Below are 22,681 nucleotides of genomic sequence, written 5' to 3'. Positions count from 1 at the left end.
ACAAGTCAGATATTTCTAATCAGGTCACCCAGAGATTGCAGATTGCTGTATTACCTCATACAATTAGAATGGTTGTTTATATAGCACATATTGTAACCAGTATTTTTCAGCATTGGTGAATCCTGGAAAATAAACTGTGAAAAAATAGTTGAATGGAAAGTTCCTTTATTTGCTAGTGATTGCTTTTGGGCTAGCTACAATGTCTATTGATATTTTTTTTTTCAGGGAAAAGTAATGCTATTGTCAGGTCTTAATTATAGAGTAGATACTATATCAGATTAGCACTAGAGAGGAAAATGATTCTAGAGAAGGGTACATTAATGGCCCCATATGTGGAAAAACTTGCTCTTAAGGAAGCTAATAATAGTTATGAATTCCTAGAAAAGTTAACATGTATTTTGGTAGATATTCATACACCAAAAAGCTACTAATGAGGGCAAAGACTAAGAGTACTGTAAAGAAATGTGTGCAGTCAATTTAGGGAAATAATTTAACATTAGTGTGAAAATATAAAACAAAAATACATAATTGACAATTATTTGGGAAATTCAGGATTTGATTGGTAGGGAAGCATTGTCTTGTCTTAGCCAATAACACATTTAATTACTAGCCAGTTTGATCAACTACAATAAAACAAACATTAAAATAATAACAACAATAAAAACTGGTCTGTTTTAAGCATTTGTTTATACTCCAGGTATAGAGTTAGGATGACCATGTTATTTATCATCCAAACCAGGGCAACAAGCATCAACTAGGCCGTAGTATATATAGTTAGGATCTATTATGTGTTTTGGATTATTTGCTAAAAATGTTTGAAAATAAATGAGCTAATGAGCCTACTAAAGAGAAATAGTCACAAACCTTCTTCAGTAAGCTTCTACTCTGATATTTCCAAACCTGAATGGGGACCCTGATATTTTAGAAAATCTTATGATATGGACTCTCTCAAGAGAAATGAATTGGGAATGAAATATTAAAGGATTCTTAGACTCCTGAAAACCATCCATGGGTAAGAATCTCAGCTCAATACTGGAGAGAATAAATAGGGTATCGAATTTATGTTCTATCAAAAGAGCTACCCACAACCACCATTATTACTTAAAACACTTTGATGAACCATAATATACAATAAAATCCTTTAGTATAAATAATCCAAACACATATAAAAATGTGAAGAATGTTGATAATCAACCCATATATAACTATCACTCAAGAATTCTCAAGATCTTTCTTACTTGTTTCACTTATTTCTTTTTTAGTTGTGGCTGTTGAGGAATTTTAAACAATTCCCAAATTTCATGTCATTTCTCCCTTATATACTTGAGTAGATATATCTTGGAAACAAAAAAAGTGTGGGGGAGAGCATTTACTTTTTATGCCATTGTCACAACTAATGAGATTAACACTGATTTTTCAGTATTATCTAATCATCTGTTCATATTCAGATTTCATCAATTGTCTCAAAAATGTTATCTTTTACTTAATTTATTTGGATTGGCATGCAGATATTATACATTGCATTATGTTTTTACAGTCTCTCCACTACCACACCATTTTTCATAGTACAGAGACACCTGTGGCACCACACTAGATTCTGTATCCCCTATATTTTTGTAAACAGGAAGTGAGTTGTTAGGCTTGATTAAATTCAGATTAAATTTATTAGCATTTTTCAGGAAAATGTGCATATGTGATACTGTATATTTTATACATGATGCTATATAAAACTGCCATGTTTTATTTTAGCGACTGTTGATAACAAGAAGTAATATTTTGACCAAAAGAAACATAAGAGCTAATCCTTCTTCTTTAAAAACGTAACCCCCAAAGTGTCTGTGGTCCACCTCCAAGGTTCTTTAGGCCATTCATGGAAATATGAATGGCTAGTATGAAATATTTATAAAGAGCAACTAATAAAAAAATAAATTAAATTTTAAAGAAAGCTACAGTAGCAAATAGATTTTCCTGTGGTATTTATTTAAATTGTTAAATAAGCCATATAATTCTTGTTCTTGCTCCTCCCTTTTCTGGTGTTTTTTTTTTATCCCATCCTTTCAATAACAAGCTATCAGTTCCCATAGCAGCCTTTACCAAGATAGATAAATATCAACATCATGGTTGAAATACCAATGCACTGTGCCAACAATTATCCTACAATTTGTGTGTTGGCGTAATAACAAACAGGGATTTGAGCACATTGCTAATAGCCATTGAGGGTAGCAAGCTAGTCTCTAAACATATTAAAATGCCTTAGAGAACTTTTTCAACACTACATAATCAAGATTTGGTGATATGAGCTGCTTTGTTAAAACTTGTTGAGAATTTTGTATTGCCTCATTGTGTGTGTGTGTGTGTGTGTGTGTGTGTATGAAAATTAGTGCCAACCTTTATAAGTTGGCTTAGATAATATACAGATCAACCAAGAGGAGATTGAACTAGCCAAATGAAGCATATGGCAAATCACTGGGAAAAGAGCATATTATGTAGTGACTTTTAATTTGGAAATGAGAATGTATTGGACATATTGGATTTAATTGGGGCTTGTCTAAAAATGTGCTGGTTTCTGTTGTCTCAGAACTGAAATGTTTTGATTTGCATTGCTGAGGACAAGGATACTCCCAGGGATAAATGAATCATTCACTAAAATAAATTATTAAGCTGGCTTATTCTCATTTTTATTCTCTTTTAAGATAATATTAACAAAATAGAGGTTATTATCTTTAGCAATATGAATAAGAATTATAGGGGCAAATAGCATATGAGAGAGAAATTAAAATTTTCTGTCTTTTATTGTATTTGATTTTTCAGGAAAAAATGTGAAAAATATCTATTTTGAGCTTTATTATAAAAATAGATATTAACAAAGTAAGAATAATGAATAGTGTTTTGGTAAAATTTGAAGGAGTTCTATAATATTAAGTCCATTATTTAAATATGCTGGAATTTAGTAATCAGATTCTCTTTAGATTCTTAGACAAACTTGTATTTTTCTTGTTTATCATGTTGGCTTTTGAAGAATTTCTTTGGATTGCATCTCCCTTTAGTTATAGGTTATTGTATTGAAAACCTACTGCCTGCCTCTCCTGATTCTAACCCTGGGAAAATTCCTGAAGGATACCATATAAGCATTTTTATCTACTAGTCCTAGATATATGCATAAAATGGACATTAATATGTGTTACATTAAACAAAGATATTATAGGGCAGGACACTAAATAGCTGTTATGTGAAAAATTATTTATTAGCCACTGTCTGCTTTTTAGAGAAGAATATGGAATAAAATTAGAAACATGTAACAAAATTTTAAGTTTTTTGTATATATAAATTTTTCTCAAAAGCAATATATGAAATTTTTTGTGTGAACACCCACACACACAGACACACACATCCCTTTCAGGATGGCTCTAATTTTTAGAATATATACTCTTCAACCAAAAATCTTCTTCTCTAGTAATTCTACTTAAAAATCTGTTCTCTGACATAATGATAAATGCATCTATACCTGTTTTTTCCCTTTTATCTGGCAGCTTTTCAAATATATGAAGACAGGTACCACGCCTCTTCTCAACCTCTTTTTGCAAGGCCAAATCTTTTTCATTTTCTTGACTCCTTTTTCTATGTCATCATTTCATGACACTCAATAATTTTGCTCAAACTCCTTTAAATCGCTATATTTTGACACTGTTATAAGTTCTACTTAAAACTGAACACATTATCCAAGGGTGGTCTGCTAGTTCATTAAGACTTGTTTCCTGACATCTGAATATTGTACTGTTGGTTTTTCCATTAATGTCGTATAGCATGAATTATTTTTTAGTTACAAAACCACAGAATACTTAGGTGAACCCAGTGTTTATGTCTTCCTCCTCCCCCTCCTCCTCATCTGCCCCCCCCTTCTTCTTTGTGAAAATTCTGTCAGGCTATGACTTTCCCATTTTTCATGTGGTTGCTTGAAGCTCTGAGAGATGTTTCCAAGCTATTATATCATATAAAACTTTAATTCTTACTTAAATTCACCTATCAGATGAGTTATGATTTGTATTGCTCAAATATCTCTTTCCTCTGTTTTACTTTTTTTCCTTTCAAAATTGTGAGGCTTTGAGTAAAACAGTGAAAGCACATGATGGACAAATGATGGAGCTTTTTTTGAAAGAAAGCTCCTTGGCATTTGTGGCTTTATGCCAGAGCTGGTGACCTCTGGTTGTCAAGTGGCTGTAGTTACCAGGAGGTGGGAAGCCTACCTGGACCAGCAAGCTCTTCTTTATTCATCAGCAGAGTCAATCAGTCAAACACCTGGTGTGGCTCCTTTTGTGGGATAAAGTGGCTGATGGCCACCATGAGGGTCTGAGTTTTATATGGAGGCTTAGCAGAGCCAGGTTATGGGAGGATTTAGTTACTTTCAGTAGGCCTTTTTGGCAGGCAGGGGGCCCGGCCAGGTCAAGGTAGGAATTTTGGTGGCAGCAACATTAAGGGCATGGGGGAGTACAGGTAGATAACTGTATCCTTCAGTAAGACTAATAATTTCTGCATTTCTAAAGTCAGGATAGCATAGGTGAAATAGTTAAATGAGATAATAAACACACAGCTTTTTAAAAAAATTTCTCTTTTTAGATATACATGACAGTGCAGTGTATTTTGACATATTTTACATATGTCGAGTATAATGTATTCTAATTAGGATCCCATTCTTGTGGTTGTACATGATGTGGAGTTTCACTGGTGGTAAAAAACATAGCTTTTAGCCATAGTACCTGACATGTAGAAGGAATTTGATAAAAATATATTTTCTTCTTATTATTAAATTTATATGTAGAAAAATTTTTATTAATTTAACCACTCTGTCAAAGTCAAAGAAAAATAGATGAATTTTCAGTAAAGAAACTTTTATTTGGGAATAAATAAAGATAGGATTGCAATCTGAGATACAAGCACAGGCCAGGGTAACCTCAAGTTTATCCCAGGAATAAAAGAAAGGGGTTAGGGTTTTATCGTGGAGAAGAGAAAATCTTCTCTTTTCTTTCAAAAGTTTTGAAAGAAAGCTCCTTGGCATTTGTGGCTTTATGCCAGAGCTGGTGACCTCTGGTTGTCAAGTGGCTGTAGTTACCAGGTAAAACTAGCCTTAAAGTCATAGGACCTTATTTCATTGGATTGGGCTTTGGAAGCTGTGTCAGGCAAGTGTTCTTGTATAAGCAAATTGCTGACCTTTTACTGCACTCTGTCTTTGTGATCTTTCCCGTTATCCGGGAAACTCTGTGTGAGAGCTCTTCATAGCCATAGTTTATCCTGGGTGATTCCATTTTGAATCTGACAACTTTCCCAATCCCTAACCTCACACTGTTTTCAAGGTTTATTTTTTCCCCATTTTTTTTTTTTTTTTTTGAGGGTGGAGGTATGCGGAATTGAACTCAGGGTCACTTGGCCACTGAGCCACATCTCCAGCCCTATTTTGTATTTCATTTAGAGACAGGGTCTCACTGAGTTGTTTAGCTCCTCACTGTTTCTGAGGCTGGCTTTGAACTTGCCATCCTCCTGTATTCCCCAGCTGCTAAGATTACAGGTATGCATCACCACCCCCAGCTTTATTTTTTCCCCATATTTTGGGGGTACATTTTAACTGTACATAATGGTGGGATTTATTGTTATATATTCATAACATGCACACAATCTAACAATGTAATTTGGTCAAAACTTACTCTTAATGAAACTCTAATTTCTCCCAGGCATAGGATACAGAGAACTAAAATCTTTTCTTAAAATGGTGCTTACGTTTTTTGCTATGAGATGGAAAATACATTCATCCTGGGATTTAGGATCATTATTTGCTATTCATCTTGCTGACATTAAGTTTGAATAAATTCTTAATTTAGACTATTCAGCTTTTCTTCATCCTAGAAACTGTAGGGCACATTAGGAAATGCAGTGATAAGTTTATTTGTACCCAAAGACAGATAATTTCATATGTGGCCAAAGAAAAATGGTAAAGGCCTTTCCACTTCTCTTCATACTGTTCATATCTTTATTACTCCTTTTATTATACATGTCATTAATCTATATATAATGTCACTGAAAAGGCAGTATTTTCCCCAAATAGTTAAAAGTATAAAGTATATTCTGATATCTATTAAGATTTATCTATAAGCACCATTTAATTTCAATCAGAGAGATGATTTTGACACAGAATCATTTGACTCCTTATTAGAGTCTAATTGGGAGGGAGTATAATAGATAATGGCTCCTTTTTTCTTACAGTGGATTCTTATGTAGGGATTCTTTTCATCATTTTTGATGATTATTAAGTACTAAGTTGACAATGGAAGCCTTCTTTAGTTGCCTTATTCCTGATTTCTGGGAACTCTCTAAAATTAACCTAAGAATTTTTTTAATATGAGAGAAAACCTCATATTCAATCAAATCAATAATTTTTATGAGGCACTATTTTGGGCAAGGCACTGTGCCTAGCCTTCTGTGTGATTCAAGGGATTTTTTTTCTTTTGTGTGTGTGTGTGTGTGTGTATTTTATTTATTAATTAATTTATTTTATGTGGTGCTGAGGATCGAACCCAGTGCCTCACACATGTGAGGCAAGCACTCAACTACTGAGCTACAATCCCAGCCCTATATAATTTATTTTAATAAAGACTTAGTTGACATTTCTTAAGAAGATTCCAAACAGTAGTTCATGGTGGTCTTCATAAAAATTGATTAGGTAAGAACAAAAAATAACTCTTTCAGCAGACGAGGTAACAAAACACAGAGAGGTTAAGCAACCTCATAATCCAGGAAGGGGTTCAAATGCAGGCTCCCTGGCCCATGTGTCAATAGTTTCCCTGTGAAACTGCCTCTCACACTGGTCATTAAGAGAAGATGGAAATCCAAGGGCTGTTTCAGCTTCTGTGCTAGCAAATTTGGAAAGGATTAGGAATTGGCTGAGTCTCTGCCCAATCTGGAGAATCCATTCTCAGCTTGAATCTCAAATAGCAGCGATTCTCCCTTTATTGCTTATCAACAGCCTTATTGCTGTTGTTTGGTTCTGAAGAAGCTTCCTTTCAAAACAGCCTTTTAAGAGACAGCTTGTAATAATTTCAAATTGAGAGGACCTCTTATATAGAGTGGTATGAATTTAGAGTACAGTTAGAAATATATTATACTCACGAAACTATGTTAAATCTTCTACAAACTGTGAGTAGACAAAAGATGCTCAAGAAAGAACTTCTTGAATGAATATGCTCAAAATGATGTTTAAGATATATAAACTCGGAAAATGGTTTTCAAAGAACTAGTTTAATGGTTTTGGGAGGGTAAGTAGTATCTTAATAGCTTAACTAAGAATCTGGTGGTTAACTAAACATGGTGGGTTGGAAGATCTTGCATCAAAGAAAAGGATGGAGACTATTGATTCACTTCTGTTTATTCTTTTATTTATAAAATATTTATTTTTCATCACTTTACTACACTTGATCTTAGCCAAAAGGCCGAGAAGCGATAGTGCCAGGAATTATACTCTAAGAAGAAAAAAAAAGAAATAAGGAAAAGAAAGAGAAATTCATCTAACCAGAAATGAGGATAGAAGAGTAATGGGATATAATGGAAGAAGGTAATGTTAGTCTTCTGCATTTTTTTTCTCATTCTCTAATTCTTCCATATAGAAGGAAGGAAAGCAGTGCTGATAGGATGAATTAAAATATTTCCAATTACATCAGGATTCAGCATCAGGTAGGTTAAAAAATAAAAGGAGGGGGAAGAGAGAAAAACAGGTAGTGTTTTCTACATTGAAATACTGCCTTAGTCTCTTAGGACATCTTGATGCTTAGTTTTCCCTGAGAAGGGAAAAATATTTGGGACAGTCTTCCATCTTCAGGATAAGACAAATGAGATGCCGTATGAGCATTCAGAGTTAGTGAGTAAGGAAATGTTTAGAGAAAACTGATAATAGTTAATGAAAAGTGCAGTGCATCTTCATATCTGTTTTCCTTTAAATTTGTTCTTAGATTGATTTTAAATATTAGTTTGTTCAGTGTTCAGCAGTTTCCAAAAAAGTTAATAATTTCATTAAAGTAAGTATTGTTTACACACACCCCCCCACACACACATTTACCCTATTTGTTGACAGTTGGCTAGGTTATAGTAAAGAGATAGGTAATCTACCAGCAGATAAATGACCATACTTAAGTTTTAAAAGAATTAGAATTAATTGGCATTGACTATCTAGCCTATATATGAAACTACACTACTTGAGTACTTGTTTGAGAACAATACTGTGTGTTGTATGGTCCAGTAATCTCCCTTTCCCCAGTATGTTTTTTTTGTAATCTAATTGCTTTTGAAAAAAATATTTGATTGGTACTACTATAAATAAATGTTTGCATAACATAAATTTGATCTCTAATTAAGTCTTAAGGAAATGAAATGGAATTTGCTTCACATTAATTGATTTAGATCAGTCAGTAATTGTATTAGAGGGCATCAGTACTCCCAAGTATTACCATTTTTAATAAATGGCTATCACATTTAATGTTGTGTTCTGTGAGTACATCAGAAAAATAATCAGAAAGTTTTAAATCAGAGTTACACATTTTTCAGGGTTTTTTTTAGAATTTTTTATATTTTCTTTTTAAAATTGATATACATGAATTGTACATGTTTCTGGGCTGGTGTATAATATTTTGGCACATGTATATAATGTGTAATAATCAAATCAGAGGAAGTAGCATATGCGTTACCTCAAGCATTTATTTCTTTCTGTTGGGAACATTCAAAATCCTTTTTTTCTGGTTATTTTGAAATATACAAAAGTGCAGTTATATGAAAGTCTTAGTGTTCTGTAGCACAATAGGGTGCTATAGTTAATAATTTATTATTACATGTAGTTTTAAACATACTGAAGTTTAAGCAAGAATCCACTCTTAAACTGAGTCTTTCTTACTGTAATATACAGTTGTGATGTAAAGTTCACAAGGAGTGGTGTAGTACCGTATGGTAGAACTTGGAACAAGAGTCTTTGTTAGATAGTAGGGGGCTTTTGTGCCTTTCTACACATCTGGGCATGGCAGGAAGAACATCAAAATGATGTCTGAGAAAAATAATTCTGATTAATACTTGTGGTAGCATTAGACACAGGAGGAGCTAAAGGCTGCTGCACTGAATAAGAGTTAAAAATTTGGTAGTTTCAGCAAAAGTAATTTCCCTACCAGGTCTCTTACAGTGAAGTGGAAAATGGTTCCCTTCTCACAGGTTATTGTTTCTCCTCTTCTTCCTTAAGCAAAAAAAAAAAAAAAAAAAAAAAAAAAGAATTAACAATAACAACGTAACAACAACAACAGCAGCAAAGAAACTAGGGGTATTTTATTGGCCATTGTGCGTCTATGAAAATCATACCTTTTCTTCCATTACCATTATGCTTGCCCTTAGTGGAGTTATGTAATAGCTTTTCTATTCTAGATTGTAATGGATTTCTTATTGGATCTATGTTACCTTAAGTTGATGTTTACTCTGATGATCATTGTAACAACTTTGATAAAATATAGCAATATACAGATCCCTTTATTTTATCAGGAAAACTACTTCCTTTTTGATAGTTGATGTTGCTTCTACTTTTGCAGATGAGAAATGTGAGTCTAATAGAGCCCCAATAACTTCTTTGTGGTTCTTCAGCTGATAAGAGACAGAGGCAACATTTGAACTCCAAAGCATTTGACTTTTCATGCTACCCTACTAACTTTTGAATATACACACTGTCTCTTTTACAGGATACATGTATGTAAAACAAAATTATAATCTAAAAACCTAGATTTTCTTTTTCCTGTTTGAATCCACATTTTAAATGAATGATGTAATACTTGAAGGTCTCCCAGAACTTGGAAGATGTTGGCACTAATGAGGAAACATTTCTAAATTAGTGTGTCACAAGGGGATTCAATCAGGAATAATTGGGTGACCTTTGAGAAAATTAAAATCGACTGTCAGAAGGAAATTTCTATCCCACTTCATTGAACAGTCATCCAGTGAAAGAATTTCATTTTCAATTCTCAAGAAAGGGTAAACTATTACCTTAGAAAAATGTTTATTATTGAATATAGTCCTTTAATAATGGATGGATAATTAAATATCTTATAGTATCTTTTCTATTTCCAATGCTGTATAGAACTTTATCCTACACAGAAAAATGTGATCTAAATCCTTTAGGAATTTGGTTGACTATATGAATTGCTTTTTAAATTTGGAGAAATTCAGAAATGAGAAACAGATATATAATCATGGGTCAGAGAATATAACAATTTTGACATGTGTAGTCATTTAAAGATAATGAATTTGCTTTAGAAATTTATGAGTCTAGTATCTTTTGGAAGATACATGTGCTGATCGTGTTTAGGATATTTGAAGCTTTTTCTTAGACTGAATATAAAATACTGGTTCAAGAATTACAATTGTGAAATGCCTAATGAAAAGAGTATTCTGTGAAAAATGGGTAGAAGGTAGAGAAATGCCAACTTTTAGAACTTTGATAGAAGTTAGCTTTACAGGACCAGAAATGTCTTCCCCAAGTAAAAAAGGGCCAAGGAAATTATCACAAAGTTCTGAGAATTTGCACAGGAGCCCATTTAGGTCATAGAATTGAGGAACATGTGTATTTTAAAAAGTTTGATATTTTTAGAAATATCTAGAAGTTTATAAAAAGTAATATAACATTTCACCCTTTTTTGCATCTTTATAGAAAAAATATCTTCCATATGCTATCATGGTATTTACCCTCTGTTAGATGATTTTATTGTAGTGGTTAATCATTATTTCTCTTTAAAAATAGGTTGGGACATAAATCTGTCAAGATAGCAGAATTTGGGCTGGGGTTGTAGCTCAGTGGTAGAGCATTTGCCTCACATACGTGAGGTACTGGGTTTGATCCTCAGTGCCACATAAATAAATAAAATAAAGGTATTGGGTACATCTACAACTAAGAATATTGTTTTAAAAAGATAGAAAATTTTGTAAGAGCCAAAAGTGAAATCAGAATTCCTTTGAATAAATAATTTAAAGAAAATTTAAAAATATTACATTTTCATATTTCCTTGAAAAGGAAAGAGTAGGAAAAATTTTCTGTATAGTAGCATTTTCTACATTATTGGTCTCAGGAACCCATTATATTTTTAAAAAAATTTGGAGGGATCCCTTAAAGAGATTTAATTTATGTAGCTTTTATAACTGATATTTATAGTTTGGAAATGCTTAATGTACTTATCAGTTCACTTAAAACAGTATTAGTCTATACCCAAGATAATTACAAAGATAGTCACACAAAATCTAATATATAAATGTTCATAATTGTTCAAATAAACCAAAAATTAGAAACAACCCAAAGGTCAATTAGGTCATAAATGGATAAATAAAATGCAATATATATATATATATATATATATATATATATATATATATATATTAGAATATTATTTGGCCACAAAAAGGAATTAACTACTCATACATGTTACAACATGGGTAAGTCTTGAAAACATTATGCTAAGTAAAAGAAGCCAGACACAAAAGGCCACATATTATATGATTTCATTTAAATGAAATGTCCAGAATTGGCAAACACATAGAAAATAGAAAGTAGATTTGTCATTGCTAGGGACTAGGTAGTAGGAGAACTGGGGAGTTACTACTAGTATATTTTTAACACAAATTATATATACATTGTATAATGTATATATATGTACTTATATATAATGTATATATAATATGCATTATAATTATTATTTAAATTATATATTTTTGTGAAGAAAACTATTTTCAAACAAAATCATTAATGTATATGATATATTGCTTTACATTTTTTGAAGATTTCTTTTTTTCTTTTTCTTCTTGATCTGGGGATGAAACCCAGGAATTCACACATGCTAGGCAAACATCTGCCACTGAACTACCTTCTTACTATTTTATTTTGGGATGAGGTCTTGCTAAGTTGTGCAGGCTGGGCTTGAACTTGCCATCCCCCTGCCTTAGCCTCCTGAGTAGCTAGGATTACAGATGTGTACTACTGTGTGCCCCACTACAGATTTCTTTGATATTTGGTTAAAAGAGAATAATTGGATTCTCATGTTTGCTCTGCAGTCAGTCTATTGCAATGTGTTGTTTTGGTTGAAATATATAAGAAGATATGACCTTACCCAGATAGATAGTTGGAAAGGGAAGAGTGTTAAAATAGATTATTTAAATAATTATGGATTTTTTTCTTTGATATGATATCAAAACCTGATATTCATAATCATTCTTAAAAGTTAGTTGAATATATAATCTGAAATCTCTAAGTTGGGTTGACTTGGCTGTTATTATTCCAATGCTAGACTGAGCTGGGAAGTCGAAGATGGCTCACTCACATGGCTGGCAGTTGGAGTTGGTAGTATACTGGTGCTCGGCTAATCATTGCCTTAACTATCTTTAGTATGATCTCTCTACATAGCCTAAGGTTCTCATAGCAATGGTAGCTAGTTTCCAAAAAGAAATAACCCTAGTAAGAAAATTAGAAGTGGTAGTATTAATAGCACAGCTACAGAAGTTATAGTGTTATTTTCCTCACATTCTATTGCAAAAGAAATTATAGGACATGTCAACATTTTTTTAAATGCAATTGTTCTAATAATTTGTTGAAAAAAATTGCTTGATATGATAACTTATCATTTTAGATGCATGAATGGACTGTTGGGTTTTTTCATTTTTTATTAATATTGAAAAATCAATTCAAATTGATTTTAATAGCTAATTATTCTGGATCAAAGAAATAAAAGATCAAATACAGGTATTTAAATATTTATTCTTCTTGCTCTCACTCACCTCCTTCACCAAATCTTTACTCTTCTATGTTCAAAGTCATAGAATATTGCGTGCTTATATTTGAGGGCAATAGAAATAGCCTTTTTGGGGGGGGGATGGGAAGAGTGGCAAAGAATTTACAGCTACATTCTACTGTATGACCTTTTCTGACATTTTGAATGCCATGAACATGTTGAAACTTGGTAAATATTATGATTAGATGTTGTTTTTATACTGTTGCAACTTCTGCTTTGAAATTAAAAGCATCTTAATTGGACTTTTGTTTGAATTATTTAAGATTCATTGCCATATGCAGTAACTTTAATGCAAATGAGAACCAGGTTCCTTATGACTTTTTATTATCTACCCATCCCTTTTAATTTGTAACATTATAGTTTGGTTTTGTTGTTGATATTCAATTACCTAAGAACAATTTCTTTCAATATGATATAAAAAGTGTAATATAGAAAGAATATTGTGTCTGTCTCAATATCAGTCTGTTGTTTTAGGATAAACATCTCCACTTCCTCTCAATGTTTATTCTACAAGAGTGCCTTAATTTTTGTCCTTAATGGTTATCTGTTGGCAGTGATTATAAGACAGTAAACCAGCACTTAATTCATGTAGTTACTTAATTATAATATCCTTTGGAAGATGTTAAATCCACAAAACATTAAATAGAAATGTGTTTCTTAATGTGGATGCCAAAAAAGGGGGAGCAAAAAATATTTTTAAAACTTAGGCAATAGTTTTCAAATGTTCTAAACTTAAAAGTACTGATGAAGTACCTTTTGAATTTTATTTAAGGTTTTCCAGGAAAGGTAATGTTGTATGCAAAATGCTTATTTGTTATTAAGCATTTATGTAATTTGGGAATTTTGGTAGGTATCAAAGCACGCTAAAACATCATTCTTTCAGCTCCCCTTAGAAGTTGCTTCTGGAAATCTGCTTTGAAATTGATTTCTTTTTTTTTTTTATTTTTTAAAAAGCAATTCTTTATTAGGATTTCACTTTGCAAGTATTTTCTTGAAATACATAGTTTCAATTTTATTTTCTTAAAGATACCATTTTATTTTATTTATTTATTTATTTTTTTTAAATTTTTTATTGTTGGCTGTTCAAAACATTACATAGTTCTTGATAAATGGATGAATGGATAAAAAAAATGTGGCATTTATACACAATGGAGTATTACTCTGCATTAGAAATTGATTTCTTAAAGGCTTATTCATGCTATATAGAAAATTAAGCTTTTTCTCCATTGCAAAATGACAAAGTATCTGTAGATTGTTATTGGAAGTGTTAGGGTGGACATACTTGCTGTTACCAATCAGGGTAAGTAAAGCACTATGCTTTCTTAAAAGAGCAACACCTGGAAACTGAAACTTGATTGACAGCTCAGCATATTGAAAAGCTTAACGCTAAATTTGTTTCAAAATATTGGTGGAAAGACACTATAAAACTTGGAACTCAGTGTACAAAATTTCTTCAGAGCACTACTGTCACCTCCATATTTGCAGTACCAAAGCATAATTGGTCACCATTACCATTTGAAACAGCAAATTATCTTACTATGGTATAATCGGTGTCCTTCAGGATCCCTCTGGCTATTTTAGTCACATCTGAAAATCCAAGATGTGAGTTTTAAGTGTTCTTGAAAGGAAAATGTAGAATCATGAAGCATCATGAAGCAAAATTTTTACTGGCAACTAAACTCTCATTAGGATGAGTTTCCAGATTAGATATGAGCCAGCTGCCACACCCTCAGACCCTATTGAGTATAAAAAGGAGCAACCCTTGTGATTCATACATTGTTCTAAATTGCATAATACTTTTTAAATGCCTGTTGCAAACCAAGTACGTTTATTAAATTCTATGAATGCTGCATATTTCCCTTGGTTCTATTTTGGCCTAGCTAGATTTTTTTTTAACTGATTCATTTTGGTTGCCAGTCCATTTTGGAGAGTTTTTTTTACTTTTTTTTTTTTTTTTTCTAGAGAGAGAGAGAGGGAGGGAGGGAGGGAGAAAGAGAATTTTTTTTTTTAATATTTATGTTTTAGTTTTCGGAGGACACAACATCTTTGTATGTGGTGCTGAGGATCGAACCCTGGCCGCACGCATGCCAGGCAAGCGCACTACCGCTTGAGCCACATCCCCAGCCCCAAGAGAGTTTTTACTAGAATGATAAAAATCTGTACATTACCGATAAATAACCTCATAAAGTTTATATCGTAGAATTTGGGAAAGGTTACATTCTAGAGGACAGACTAGATTTTTTTACTTTGACTTTGTGTTATTTTGTCCCTGACTCAATGCACCATGTTCGTGCCAGTATCTAAAATATTCTTTACAAACTTCTTCCCATTTTTCAGTCCTTAGCTCATGATCTATGATGCCCTGCCAGACTATTTTAACATGAGTTATCTCTCTTTCTTTGAATTTTTAGTGCATTTACTGCACAATTGAGCTATTACCTCTTCTCTAATTATCCACCCTTCATTCATTAATTGGTTAGCTTATTCAATAAACATTTGTCAGCTTTCTCCAAGTAATTTGCAAGGCACTGTCCTTGTTCCTATGGTGGAAATACAGTTATATTCAACCTTACCCTCAAAAGAAGGCATATGGGGGTTGGAGTTGTAGCTCAGAGATAGAATGCTTGCCTTGCATGTGTAAGGCACTGGGTTTGATTCTCAACATTACATATAAATAAGTAAATAAAATAAAGGTCCATCAACAACTAAAAAGTATTTTTTTTTAAAAAAATAAAGCATATAAAGAAGAAATAGTCAAGATACAAGGTATAATGTATGAAGTGGTGCCATTGGAATTCATTAAGGTTATTTCTTCAAATAGATTCTATTTCATGAACAGTATTACTTTTAGTGGGATGATTATGATGAGGACACCATGAAAAACTGGCACTGATCTGGACATTAAAAGATGGATGAATAATGTTTTGAAAGACAAAGATAGTGCAGAATAGCATCCAAGATAGAAGGAACAAAGAAAAGCATGAGAATAAGAAAGAACTGAATTTGGAAGATTTCAGATCAACTCTAGTTCAGTGTAAGATTAAGGAGTGTATTAGTCAGCTTTTTGTTCCTGTGACCAAAATACCTGACAAGAAAAACTTTGAGGAAGAAAGTTTATGGTGACTCACAGTTTCAGAAGTCTCAGTCCATGGTCAACTGGCTTCATTTGGGGGGAACCTGAGGTGAGGCAGAGTGTCATGGCAGAGGAAAACTGCTTAGTTCAGAGAGAGAGAGAGAGAAAGAGAGAGAGAGAGAGAGAACAGGGGCAAGATAAATCCTTCTAAGACCTGCCCCAATGATCCAATTTCTCCAAGTAAGTCCCTCCTCCAAGTAGTCCATTCAGCTCAAATTAATTAATCCACTGACAAGGAGGATTAATGATGATTATTATGATTTAATCCCTTTCCCCAGTCCTTAACTCTGAACCGTGCTGCATGAGTTCTTGTGGGATATTCCAGATCCAAACCATAATGAGGATTAATGAGACAACATGTTTATATTATTAGTAACATGTCAGCATCTTCAGATCCAAAAATATGCCTTGACTTCATCTATAAAGTCTGAATTGTCTATTCTAATTTCCCTTTGGATGCTGGTATATTAACTGAAGTCTCCCTCAGGGAAACTATTGTATCAAAAATTTTTTATAGTATTGAAAAGATATTGTTACAACAACAAACTCTTGATTATATGACACCAGATAAGCTTGTTTACATATTGATTACAAAAACTGTGAAAAACTAAATTCTTAGAAGTCACCAAAAATGAACATGTTAAAAGGTGTCTGCTATTTGTAACTCCATGATTATCAGTGAAGCCTACATTATCTCTATTGTATTGTGGACATACCCTTTTCCCCTTTTTATCTTAAAAAGAATGCTGGGCTCAGGATGTATATAGCTCAGTGGAAGAGCCCTAGCTTAGCATGTGCAAGCCTTGCCACTTTGGGTTTGTTCCCTAGTACCAAACAAACAAACACCAAAACAAGGAAAAGGAAACAAAGAGAAATGAAGAAACCCTTCAAACTCTATTTGGTTACCCTGCAGTGTTCATATTTTAAGTTCATAAACTTCATTGACACATAATTCACTCCATTATGAAAAATTTTTTTGATCATGAACACACGTCATTCTGAATGGAAAGGGAGAAAGCCAACAAATAAAAAAAAACTATACCTTGAGAAAGAAACCTTTAAAAACTTTACTTTTCTCCCTTCCTTTTTCTTCTTTCATCTATCTATTATTTTACAGGAAGGTAACATTTCATGACTTTTGGTTATAGATGACATTATTAAGCCACCATTGCCAAAATGTTTCCCAGAGTGGTATTGATTGGCTTACAGTCACTAATAATTATATTTTCTCATTCAGCCCCTCCCACAATGACCAGAGATACTTTATGAGGCTTAGTGTTCTCTGTAGTGTTATTAGAATCATGTATCTTTTGTACAAAGCTGACTATACTGGAGAGAAACGTTGGGATAGTGACCTTATTATTATATTATCACTGTTGTTAAAAATAGGGACATATTATGGGGGGAAAAAGGTGAAACCCAATTCTGTAGGAATGGAAATTTTTACTCAGGAACAATGTTAAAATATTTTCTTATATATTGGCTAGAATTTGGGAAGTTAACTTACTATGTTTGTAGAACAGGAGTATGAATCAAATAAGGAAGAAAAAAATTTGATTCCAAGAATTTAAAAATTAAATAACTTCTGATATCTTCTACCAATTAACACCAGTGTACTTCTTGGAGAGATATCTTTTTTTATTTTTAATATCTGTGGACTTTAGTTTTCATTACTTTTGAGTACTTTTTTCTTCTTAAAAATATATGGTTTTACCTGAGTTTTTTAAATGTAAAAATAAACTTAACCAAAAACTACGTTAGATTTTTGGCATAATAGCTATTCTGTTTGAATTCCCTCTAAGATCCTTGAGCTGCTATAAGCCAAAAACCAAAATCCATTATTAGAATGTTGCCTCTGCCAGGTTTTTTTACTAATATGTTGTTTATTTTTAATCATCTTTTGAATTATTGACTATTTTATAGTGTCTCATAACAGCAATTTCTATTTGTTTTATATACTTCATAGAGTAGATTTCATTTTTCTGCCTCACTCCATTATATGTAATGGCTTAGCTTTGAAATCTTTGCTTGATATAGGGGATGTTAATTTGCCTTAACACATTATCATCTAAAATAGCTCAGGGTTTGTATGGCCTTATAAAAGCTTTCTCTGGAAATATTCTGAAAGTTTCTTTATTTTTTTATACTCTCGTTTTAAACATGTTTAAAATTCCTCCTGGTATTCTTGTCATGTGCTAGAATATTAACCAAATACTCAGATTGGTTCTGCTACATTGTATTAAAATGCATAGATTTAGATTTCAAAGCAATTTGTAACTTTTGCTCTCACATAATTCTTCCAATATTTTACTAATATCCCATGACATTTTAACCTTAGGCTTCTAGCAATTGTTTTGCCACTTAACCTCTAGCTAATTGTTTCTTTTTATCCTCAGCCTGACTCCACAAAATGATATCTATTTTCTGTAGACTTGCCTGCAGTTCTGAACCGAACCCCTAGAGTAGTGTATTCTATCTTATTTTCTTCAATTCTTTCCCAATGAGGCATGACCAAGAGATTGTTGTGTCCTTGAGAGGCAGGTTCTTAGAATGGAGTGGCAGATGGATATACAAGAATCACCAGTGCAGTAATAATGGAAATTCAACTCCAATTAGATTTTAAAGTTGGGTGCTTCCAAGAAGTCTAGAAGTGATATGTCTAGAAGAGCTATTTGCCCTATTAGATTTTGTTCCCTGCTGCTAAATTGCTAGGGTAGATGATGGCAAAATTGGAGGAATCCAGGATTAGGAAATTATGATGATTTTGATGGTGATGATGGTAGTGATGATGATGATGATGATGATAGCCTATACTTATCAAATAGTATATTTTAGGTACTAAGTTAAGATTTTTTGTAGTAATTTGATCATCTCTCAGTTGCTTTCAGTGTTAGTATGTTAGTTTTCTGTTACTGCATAAAATATCACAACTTTATTAATTTAATACGGTATACATTTATTAACTTAGTTTCTTGGTATGTCAAGGGTCTGGGCATAGCTTGGCCCAGGGTCTCACATGGCTTCAATCAGAGTTTTATCCAGAGCTAGATTTTCTTTTAGAGGCTCAACATGGAAAGGGTCTGCTTTCTTGCTCTTATGGTTGTTGGCAGCATTCAGTTATTTGTGGTTGTTGGACTGAGAGCTTTATTTTTTGCTGTTGATTGAAGGCTACCCTCAGCTCCTTAGAGGACTCCTCAGTTTGTTGCTGAAAAAAATTCACCAACATGATTGCTTGCTTCCTCTTAGACATTCTTGGAAGAGAGAAAGACTCCTAAAACACAAAATGCTACAACTTTATGTAATATAATTATATATGCTAATCATCTCTATCCTGTCATATTTTCCACATTCTATTTCTTACAATCAAGCTGTAAGTGCTGTCCCTACTCAAAGGAGAGGATTATATTAGTGTAAACAGAAAGAAGTAGGAACCATGTGATTCTTCTTAAGAGTTTGTATATCACATGCAGATATTGCTTTCTGTCAGCTAATATCTTTCTCCTTTTCACCTAAGAAATAGAATAACTCATTATTACTTGTATATATGGTAGGAAAAAGGCTTTATTACCTAGCTTTTCTTGTAGCTAGGTTTGGCTATGCAAGGAGTAAGATGAGGAAATCTGGAATTCTGAGGATTTATTAAAGTTATCCAACCAGCCATGGAGGATTATCTACTCCTGACTTCTTAATGTGAGAGGAAAATAAGCTTTTATTTGGAAGTTATTGTTATTTTTTACTAACTCTTGCAGGATACTTCCTTGAGTTCCTCATCTGTTGGCTAGCCTCAGGACTACACTGTCTTGTCCTAACCTTACCGTAGTGCAATCACTCGATGAGGCAGGAACTAGTTTCTTCAGCTCAACATCTCCTACTAGATATATTGGCTTCTTAACACTGTGAGGATGAACCCAATCTTAACTCTTTTTCCCTCTCCTCTTTCCAATAGTCCTTCATTTTTACTTTACAGTGTGTGAGTTTTTCAAGGAGCTTGAAATCACCCTTTGGTTCAATTTCAACACAATCAGAAAGAACATGCTGTTTCCTGACTCAGGGGAGGGAGTATGATATTTGCCAGTCTAATGACTTCAAAACTTTTACTGAGAAATTATGACTATCTCTCTATGTAGTAATAATTCTGACTAACCATTTATTTCCCACTTCAGCACATGATCTATCCTAAGGAGAAATAGACTTTACCTGACTCTTTAGTCTATTGCTTGACAGAGAAAGCTCATGGGGAGTATAAACAAACTGAATATTTATATTGACCAATATTTACAGAATAGTCTAGAGGAAGCTTTCAGCCCTAAGCAGAGAAATAGCATATAAAAGAGGACTGTGAGAGAATTGCTTTGAATCCTTGACTGTAACAGGATTAGTCATGACTGACTCAAGTTGGATTGGGGGTTTCTATTCAGTGTAGATCTCAGAGATCATTGTGTGAGTGGTGAGAATTATTATCCCCATGCTTGTGGATTCACGCAGATGACTCAGGATATTGGAATGCTAAAGTGATTCATTACATCCAAGTAGTATATCCATTCTAAATTATGTATCAGTCTCCACACCTATCATCTCTATTTAGGGGCCATTTGGTAATGAATTTATTATTAATTTTAAATATTATAAAGGTAACTGTTGCTCACTGCAGGAAGCTGAACAATACAAGGGTGTAGCCTCTGTGTTTAAAACATGCTTTCTCAGGAAGTTTTCTGCCCTTCAGTGTTCCTTTCATGTACTCCGTTTAGCCTTACAATGATAAAGTATTTACTTTTAAAAAACCAACATCTCCACTTCTCAGAGGAGGACATACAATCAATCAACAAGTACATGAAAAAATGCTCACCATCTCTAGCAGTCAGAGAAATGCAAATCAAAACCACCCTAAGATACCATCTCACTCCAGTAAGATTGGCAGCCATTATGAAGTCAAACAGCAACAAGTGCTGGCGAGGATGTGGGGAAAAGTGTACTCTTGTACATTGCTGGTGGGACTGCAAATTGGTGTGGCCAATTTGGAAAGCAGTATGGAGATTCCTGGGAAAGCTGGGAATGGAACCACCATTTGACCCAGCTATTGCCCTTCTCAGATTATTCCCTGAAGACCTTAAAAGAGCGTACTACAGGGATACTGCCACATCGATGTTCATAGCAGCACAATTCACAATAGTTAGACTGTGGAACCAACCCAGATGCCCTTCAATAGATGAATGGATTAAAAAAAAACATGGCATTTATACACAATGGAGTATTACGCAGCACTAAAAAATGACAAAATCATGGAATTTGCAGGGAAATGGATGGCACTAGAGCAGATTATCCTAAGTGAAGCTAGCCAATCCCTAAAAAACAAATGCCAAATGTCTTCTTTGATATAATGAGAGCAACTAAGAACAGAGCAGGGAGAAAGAGCAGGAGGAAAAGATTAACATTAAACAGAGACATGAGGTGGGAGGGAAAGGTAGAGAAAAGGGAGATTGCATGGAAATGGAAGGAGACCCTCATTGTTATACAAAATTACATATAAGAGGTTATGAGGGGAATGGGAAAAAAAAACAAGGAGAGAAATGAATTACAGTAGATGGGGTAGAGAGAGAAGATGGGAGGGGAGGGGAGAGGAGGGGAGATAGTAGAGGACAGGAAAGATAGCAGAATACAACAGACACTAGTATGGCAATATGTAAAAACGTGGATGTGTAACCGATGTGATTCTGCAATCTGTATTTGGGGTAAAAATGGGAATTCATAATCCACTTGAATCTAATGTATGAAATATGATATGTCAAGAGTTTTGTAATGTTTTGAATAACCAATAAAAAATAAATAAAAATAAAAATAATAAAAAATAAAAAACCCAACATCTCATTCAGTGCTTCTCATGTTATATATTTCAATGATTACAAGGTTTAATTTTTTTCTCTTACCTAAATAAAAAATAATGTATTTAATTTAAAGTAGGTAAAATTGCCTAATACTCTGGAAATAGAATGGAAGAAAGAATTCACTTGTTTTCCCCCACTAGGAACATACAGATAAATAGGTAGTGAAAGGTCTAACTAAGTGAAATAGTGAAGAGAAAAGTCCTAGTCACCACTATAGCTATCTGTTTTTGAGTAATACATGTAAAAAAGAGAAGGCAATGATTTGGAACATGAGACTTAAGCTGGGCCTTAAACTAGACAGGGGAGCACAGAAAGAACTGAGTTAGTTGCCTTGAGATCTCTTGGCATGAAAAAGAGCAACTATCTCCAAACCTGACTGAGTGTCCAATATTCTACCTCAGATCTAATGGGACAGAAATTCAGGAGTTAGGCCAGGTTAACTATATTTTTAAACAAGCTCTTCAGGTAATTCTCTCTGAGAAATGGCATTTAGGAGTTTCTAAAGCAGAAGATGTGTATTCTTATTAGTGCAGCTGCTTGAGAATTAATTTGAGAATACACATTACAACTGAGAAAAATAAACTTTCAAAAATCAACTAAAAGGTCATATTCATATTAGTTGGTGTATTTATTGTATTTCTTAAAAACAAGGTTTTGTGTCTAAGTTGCTTTTCTGTTAATTCTTCTTAAGATTCTTTGGTTTAATTTATTTGTATAAGTTTGCCAAAAGGAAAACAAGTAAGAGTCCACAGAAATAACCTTTCCTCATTCATTTATTCATTTGCTTATTCCTTTGACAAACATTAGATAAGACTAGAGTTAAAGGG

The 22,681-nt window shown here is 33.3% G+C and overlaps 1 protein-coding gene and 1 pseudogene across 5 annotated transcripts in view; one reads left to right on the top strand and one right to left on the bottom strand.

Moving 5' to 3' along the window:
* The window catches only part of Macrod2 (mono-ADP ribosylhydrolase 2), a 1,986,218-nt gene that overhangs the window by 263,199 nt on the left and 1,700,338 nt on the right, over positions 1 to 22,681 (top strand). The window lies entirely within an intron of this gene.
* LOC114081085 (U2 spliceosomal RNA) lies at positions 7,335 to 7,487 on the bottom strand (annotated as a pseudogene).

This window comes from Marmota flaviventris, chromosome 2 (genome assembly GCF_047511675.1).
Source record: "Marmota flaviventris isolate mMarFla1 chromosome 2, mMarFla1.hap1, whole genome shotgun sequence".
NCBI classification, from domain to species: Eukaryota; Metazoa; Chordata; class Mammalia; order Rodentia; family Sciuridae; genus Marmota; species Marmota flaviventris.
The sequence above is the reverse complement of the archived record's forward strand: the minus strand, read 5'-3'. Positions and strand labels throughout refer to the sequence as shown.